This window comes from Ursus maritimus, unplaced genomic scaffold (assembly GCF_017311325.1).
Source record: "Ursus maritimus isolate PB19 unplaced genomic scaffold, ASM1731132v1 scaffold_9, whole genome shotgun sequence".
Taxonomy (NCBI): Eukaryota; Metazoa; Chordata; class Mammalia; order Carnivora; family Ursidae; genus Ursus; species Ursus maritimus.
Window position 1 is genome coordinate 39,049,916 of NW_024427107.1, and position 8,472 is coordinate 39,058,387.

Here is an 8,472-nt window from a genome sequence, read left to right on the forward strand (position 1 = left end):
GTTTTACACTGTCTTGATACTGTTCTTTATGAAACTGTTAGAAACAGAATGGGAGACCTTTATCATGTGGAAACTATAGACCACAGATTTTTAAAAATTGACTGTTAGCTGTATGACTATAAGACAAGCTCCCAACATCTCTCTATATTACTTAAGAGATAATGGACCAGATTACTCAAAGCAATAATTTGCTGTTTTCAGATTTTAATAGAGTAATCTTAATGATGATTACTAAATTTCTATATTTGTAGAAGAAAACAATTCCTAAGTATCAAATTATGCTATTATTAACATATACTTCAGTTTTCTACCAATGTAAAAATCTAGTAATTATCACTAGAACCATTCTCTGAAATTAGGAAGTACTATAGATAAATAAGGAATAAGAATGCCATTTATTTCTTAACATTCTAAAGGCAAATATATCTACTCATTATCCTTTTCAATAACCTGACACAATGACAATGGAATAGAAGGTTGTCACAGCATAATAGTACCTGGCTGAGAAATTAATACTGAGGCAAAGCTGAAGCATTTATCAAAAATAAGTGTCGAAGTGAAGGGGAAACGGTTATTTTTTCAAAGTGAGAGACATTGATCCTGTGATAATGTTCTATGAAAATGACTTTATTTCTGTTATACCAATTGAACTGATTTTGACAGAATTATTTTTAAAAATGGAATTTGATGTGCTATGGTCCAATTCATTTCTTATGGATTTATTTATTTACCAACCTGTGCTTCCCTTTAGCACTTTGACACACACCTTCAAAGACTTGAATCAAATAAGAACAGAGCACCTCTATACATCTGTTTCTCTTCCCCACATTCCCAGTATTTGAACCTCACTCTCCTTTTTTTTTTTTAAGATTTTATTTATTTATTTGACAGAGAGAGAGACAGCCAGCAAGAGAGGGAACACAAGCAGGGGGAGTAGGAGAGGAAGAAGCATGCTCATAGCGGAGGAGCCTGATGCGGGGCTTGATCCCAGAACTCCGGGATCATGCCCTGAGCCGAAGGCAGACGCTTAACAACTGAGCCACCCAGGCGCCCCCCTCACTCTCCCTCTAAGCTTGTTACGGAGCTTCACTGAGGAGAGCCAGAATAGAGTGCTTTCCAATAAGGACACCAGCCTGTGTGTTTCCTTCACTCTTAGGTGCCTACCTCAATTCCACTGAATGAGGCCCTGGAAAGCATCAAGAGTTTCAGGGGTGCCTGGGTGGCTCAGCCGGTTAAGCACCTGCCTCAGGCTCAGGCCACATTGTTGGCAGGATCCCTACTTGGCAGAAGGAGATTGCTTCTCCCTCTCCTTCTACCCCTCCCCCCCATACACACACACACTATCCCTCTCTCTCAAAAAAATAAAATATTAAATTAAAAAAAAAAGAGTTCCACGATACCGTTCATGGTTGTCTCTCTGAAGTTTAGACAAAACACAGTACTCTTCAACTTCATTTCTACCCCTACTATAGTGTACAGCAGAAAATTTAACATTTACACATAAAAAGTTGGGACAGTCTCACGTTGGCCAGCTCAGTTCTCCATAATTTGTCTTTGCTACAAATTAATAGCAGTTTCCAAGTGTGGAAACTTATAGATGTCTACAAGTATTATTTTATAATACCTGTATAGATGTCTACAAGTATTATTTTATAAAGGGCTACCAGGTTAATAGAGTTTAAAAATTTAAAATAATGTAGAAATTATAAAGCATGGTAATTTAGAAAATCATATTGAAGCTAGGGTAAGTATTGAGTCATCTTTGCATTCCCAGAGAGTTAGGGACTTGTATAAAAGTGTATTTTCAAAAACTGAATGACTAAAAAAAAATTATGTTCACAAAAATATGAAATTTCTATAATTTTATATGAGATCTGAGCAAGCTTTGTGGGATCCTGATCACCTCAGACTCTCCATCCAACAGGGACATGATGCTAAGTAAGAAGAATGAAATGTTTCTTCAGTTTGGGAATTTCACCTAGGTGTATCAGATTAAGACAGAAATATGTAAATAAGTTTGACGTGTATTTGGATGATCCTTGGAAATATTCTCACGGAAGTCTCAATTTGAAATAGTCTTTGGGGGGCGCCTGGGTAGCGCAGTGGTTAAGCATCTGCCTTCGGCTCAGGGCGTGATCCCAGCGTTCTGGGTTCGAGCCCCACATCAGGCTCCTCCACTAGGAGCCTGCTTCTTCCTCTCCCACTCCCCCTGCTGTGTTCCCTCTCTCGCTGGCTGTCTCTCTCTGTCAAATAAATAAATAAATTCTTTAAAAAAAAAAAAAATGAAATAGTCTTTGGGGAGAAGAAAAATTCTAACTCTATGAAGAACTTCATTTTTATGTTGTAAAAGGCAATTTTCGGAACATATGAGATAGTTCATCATTATATTTTGGCTCATTCTCCCTACATTTTCACTTTTCAAAGACTACTTACTGACCTTACCAATGAGGTAATATATAGAATTTATTTTTAAATGATATAACATAATTAACATTATCCCAATAAATGTTGACCTTAGTTTTATGTTTTATGCTTTACACACACACACACACACACACACACACATGTATAAGCAAACAACACATAAAAGTACTTCCAGAATTCCAGTCCTTGGTTGCTTTCACATGAGTGACATTTTAGCAGTAACTATACAAATGGGAGAGACATTCACTTGGTCTTATGAAAATATAATAAAAGTACATAAAGTATAATTTATAGTGAGACATTTGTTGTGTAATAGTGTACCAGCCATTCTATAATATGTACTCAGTGGGTGCTCAATAAATATTAATTAATGATAATGATCATTTGAAAAAGCCATTGAACTTGCTCCAAGAAATGAAACCATAATGAATATCTGGTATGTGAATTGTGTTTCACCTGAGGGAGAAACTGGTAAACAGAGGCAATACACATTGCTTACAGGTGATCACCAGTTTTCTGTGGCTCATAAGGTGGTTTTCTTCCTTTGTACCACAGTGTTTTATATCTTGAGCCTCACACACCGCCCACCTCCTGCGTAAAATTTACACAAGCATTGAAAGATTGTGGAATACCCAAGGAAATCATTTTTCAGTCGATTGAGTTCTTAATGGAAAAAGCTCTCTGAATGCTATCTTACAAATTAGAAGATCCCCTGCTTTCTAAATAGTTCAATTGAAACCAGCTTTGTATTTATCCTTCGGGGTCATTCAGGCTGAAATGTTGTTAAGTCTTAAGTCCAAAAGTCAGACTTTTAAAGGTAAAATGTCAAGTCCTTTTAGGTTTCAACTGACCTTTTAAACCAGATTAGGGATTTGAAGCATTACACATGGATTTCTACATTTTATATCCTCATATTTAACAAATGATCAAATATAACTCCCAAGAATACTATTTTTACAAGCTTGACATTTCGGGTCTGAGAGGTGGCTGTCTGACTCTTTTTACATAAATTTACTGGTGGGGGATTCAGTGAATACTTTGGTTTTTCCCACCTCCATTTATTTGAAGAAACTTTGTATGTTTTATGCTATGGTAGACAATAACCAATGTCTTAAAATAACCACTAAAAGAAGCAATGACCGAGTCTTTGTGTCTAACTCAAGACCTAACACAATGATAGTAGACACTTCATACATTCTTTCTACTGATGATGATGGTGATAATGCAATATATGCCCCAGCTTATAAGTTTTTTGAGGCCTTACTTACCAGTGTGTGCTTCACAGAGTTTTGTCCATAAGTAGTTTATAGTATTGAACTCTGTTGTTCATTTACTCTGGAACTATTTGCCATTGTTGTTCTTCATTATTGGTTCTCAACCTTGGCTGAATATTAAAGTCATCTGGAAAATTTAAAAAATCATACAAAAAGCTGGTGCCCAGTCTGAACTAAATGACAACCTCTGATCAGCTAAATCAGAATGTCTGAGGGTTAGATGTAGGCATCAGTGGTTTTTAAAGCTTACCAGTTAATTCTCACATGTGGTCAAGGTAGCGCAGTACCTCATAGAACTCTAAGACCTATGTAGTAGTAGATGTTTATAGATATTATTAGAAATAATTTAATTTTGACAATAAGGAGTGGGAAGATTTGTGTACCTTGTCCTTGGCTTCTACAATTACACAGGGAGAAGACCCCAGTATCAATTTATTTAACAAGTCCTTACTGAGATCCTTCCATATGCAAGACAGCAAGGAAACAAGATGGTCCTTGCTTTGAAGCATAGAATTTAGCAGGAGACATGCGACATAGACATACATATCTATAGCATAAGGGCACCTTGCACAGTTTAGACTCTCAAAGTTTTGCATGGCTAAGTTTAGTGAGATTCATGATTTCACCTAAGTAAAATAAGGAAAGACAAGCTAACACTGTTCCCTTGACTCCTACATGACTCCATGAAAGTCTTTGCTTACTCCAGCATCTTTTCACATCAAGTCCACACAGAAATCACAATGATGGATTAATAATCTTTTTTAAAGACTGGTTCCTTTTTGAAGATCCCCTTTTACCCAATAGCAAGTTCAGCAACATCTCTACAATGCACATGTGCTTCTGAATCTCCATGAAAATTCCATTTCCATGAAAGGATGCTTGCTATAATGAGGAAGACTTCTATATAAAACAGCATGACAAGAAGTGTTTAAGAGCCAGAAATGGGTGGCAGCAAGAGTGAGAAGACTGAATTATTCACAAATGACATCATTCATTGTAAAGGGGTATCTCATATATAAAAGGACCAATGGATGCTTGCAGATCCTGAGGGTTTGTGAATCATTTTCCATCGCTAGAACCCAGACTTCCATTTTGGGGACTACTGTGATACCGAAAGAAATCAGTTGTTGGGAACCCAAATCATCTGACTTTCATTTAATGAGGCTATGCAAGCTTTAGTTAGGTGTTGACTTCCCGGTTTGAGTCTCTAGGTCCTAAAGCCCTCTGGACTTTTGTTTGGAATACCAACGCACACCTTAGAAATCATTTCAAAATAGATCATTCATAGTCTGTTAAATGAAGAACACTCAGATATTAGCATTTAAAAATGAACACTTTTGACCTATATCTTGAATAAGAAATATGAATTCCAGCAATATGGAGAAAAGTTCCTTAAAGGTTGAAGGCACAGCATGAGCAAAAATGTTTAGAGGTAAAGTAGAGGACAAATTTGAGGAATGAAGAATCATCCCTCCCATCCATCAGCAATGTGACTGACCATAAGAACATTAACAAACTGGAAGCTAGAAAAAAAAGTTTTCTTTTGTTGGACAATGTTGAATAAGTTTGAATTTACTCTGTCTTTAGAAAGAACAAAAAGGTTATCTAGTCTAATGCCATGATTTTGTAGATAAAGCCAAAAAGTAATAATAATAAAAGAAAAAAAAATTGAAAACATTAGTTGATGTCAGAACCAGAGGCAAAAACATAGATGTCCTTAGTTTTTCCGCTGCAGTACCCAATTTCAGAAACACAAGGTTGACTATAAAAAGCCACCTATTTCTATGTCCAGCCAAAGAAGCATGCTAAAAATAAATGCGTATCTGTGAGAAAATAATTTTTAAACAATCATTTAAAATGAGTAACGTAACTGGAAATTATCACAAAACTCTAAATCTCTAGTACTAACAAAATGGCAATGGCAACTTAACTCACATAACTTAGAGAAGTGATTTCAGGTTAATTATTACCATGCATTTTAGAAGCAGTTCTCTTGGAGCATTACTGGTTTCTCTATGGGGAATGAAGTCATTTCCATTTTTGCTAGCTGATGTTCTGCATTAACAATAATTTGCTCATTTAAATTGCACTGAAGGATTATTAACACACTCAAAAGAAAAAAATATATATATTGGCCAGTTATACTTCCTTTCTTTTCAATTTACCTACTACTGTTTTTTTGTTTTTGTTATTATTATTGTTTTTGCCAGATTCTCTTAAATCTCAAAAAACTTGACATTTCATTAAAAAATCACAGTTCTAAAACAACATGTGTTATAGGATGCACACAAACAGAAATTATGGATTGTTATTAATGATATGTTTTTAATGGATGTTCAAATCCAAAAGACAGCTCAGGCAAATTCATTTTCCTTCCATGGAACATAAAAATGGACATTGTAACTTTGACCCAAATAAACCTCTCTGGAAGTTGGAGATGAACCAAATGCCTGAGGGAGTTTGTGAGAGTTTCTCCATTAATCAATTGCACGCGCATCTCTTGAGGATGATTTTTATGCAATCTTTTCTTGTAGAAGATAAGAGCTTGATCTCTTGAGGTTTCTCTGAAAATGGAATTATGTTTCATATATTACAATATTTTCAATAACGATGTTTCAATATTGTCATGAACTCCTACTACCTTCATTTTCTTTGGCCAGTACTAAAAGACCTTATAGGTGAGAGAAAAAAGATGTCAAGATGGCTATCAAGAATGAGCAGGCAATATTATTTTCAAATAATCCATGTCAAAAGATAAAGGATTTCAGGATCATATGAAAATAACATTGGTCTCTGTGTAGAAGAATTAGCTAATAATTATCAGTGTAACCTTTCCTGCACTGAATTAAGATAAATGGTGTACAACTAATGGCGTAGAAGTGAATTAACTCTTCCTATCTCTCTACTTGCATTTAAGACAGTAGTCACCAGGTAAACAGCCATGCCTTTTATTTACAGAACAGAAGGTAGGAAAAAGACCCAAGAAGTATAATCTATGCTCTTTTGGTGTAAAGTATGTCCTTTCTCATTAAATATGCCTTACTTTTTATTTTAAATCTCAGCTAAGCAGTACAACATAGAAGCTAAGCACTGTGGGAAGCCTGGGGACATAAAGATACATAGTTACAGCCCTTGTTCTTAAGAAACTCAAAATTTATCAGGGGCTACCGACAATTTGAATTAAATGTGTTATTAGAAGAATAGTAGCTAAGAATTTGGAGTTGGAAAGGAATGGTTTTCAATGGTGGCTCTTCTATTTACTACACCAATGGCCAGTGGCAACTAACTTAACATCCCTGAATCTGGACCTCGTTTGTAACCAAAATTAATGTGTATGGAGCCCCTTACCATGTATCAGGCACACTTCTAAGGATCTCCTGTGTATTAATTGTTTAATCTTCACAGTAGCCTTTCATCATCCCGATTTTGTGGATGAGGAACCAAAGGCATCTAAAGTTAACATAACTCACCCCGGGTAGGAAAGCTAGAAAGTGGTAAAATTACCATTACCTAGGGCAGTAGTACCTGACCCCTAGGTGAGGCAAAAAGGAGAAGATGAGAACCCCCTAGTGCTCAGCGCAGAGCTTGGCACAAAGCAAACACTGTAAGTTGGCCTATATTTACCAACATTATCCCTGTTGTTGCTGTTGTTGCTGTTACCATGACTGTTATTACTAATAATCCACTCTTCTTGTATGCAGAAGAAAAACATGAGGGATGAGTTACACATGAATAATCCAACTGACTTCACTAAGCCCACACTGAACATTTTTTTATGAAACAGGGTGTCATTAATTCTAGTAATTATAGCAAATATAAACTAATGCTTCAAAGGCTGATTTTCTTTCTTTTAAATTTTCTTTTCTATCAACCCCACTGCATCTCTCTGTTTGGAGGCATTTTATTCTGATAGCACTTCATTAAAAAACAATAATAACAAAAAAGAACAGTGGAGAGGCTCAGAGTAGGCAATGAATGAATTGTAAAATGATCAAGATACAGCAAAAATTGGATACATACTCAGCAAACCCAGAAATGCAAGAGAGGTTTCTAATATTTTCCAGCCTTCAGAAGGACTGAACATAAATGGAAAGTATATGCTGTATAAAAATATTACCGAGGTACCCAGTCGATTCAGTGAAGGAGGGGGAATAATTTCTTTCCCAGATACAACATTAGTCATTTTGTGTCATTTAGATTGAAAAAAAAAATTACTTTTTTTTCCACTTATATTTTAATTTCTTAGTCTGGTAAACGCTAATCAGTAACAGATAGAAGGCAATGGTGTCTATTTCAGTTTCTAACTGTAACTGAAGTGTGGTCAAGATATTCAATCTTTCTGAAAAGTGGTTTTTCAATCTCTAAAATGCAGCAACTCTCTCCCTCAAATAGAGAAGTAGTAAGAATTTTAATTAAGTAATATTAGATAAAATACCATGAGATCCATGGATGAAAGATGTTTCAGGGAGCTGATAATTATTTTTTTATTATTATGTCCATCGTGGAAGACCTAAGAGAGTTGATTTCTTCCTGTTAATAATTCCCATTCTTTCCAAATAATTGTTGGTTCAAACCTGCTGGCACGACAGGGACATGCTGCAGCCAGCTGGGAACACTGCTTGACTCTTACGTCTTTTCTTTCTTTAGTCTTTATGTTCCAGTCTACACATTTCCTGCTGCTCCGGGTCTGTGGTGTAGCAATAAGAATGAAAGATTTTCATTTTCTCTCTCTGTCTTTTTAATTAACGTCCTATTTCACTTATTATCACGAGTA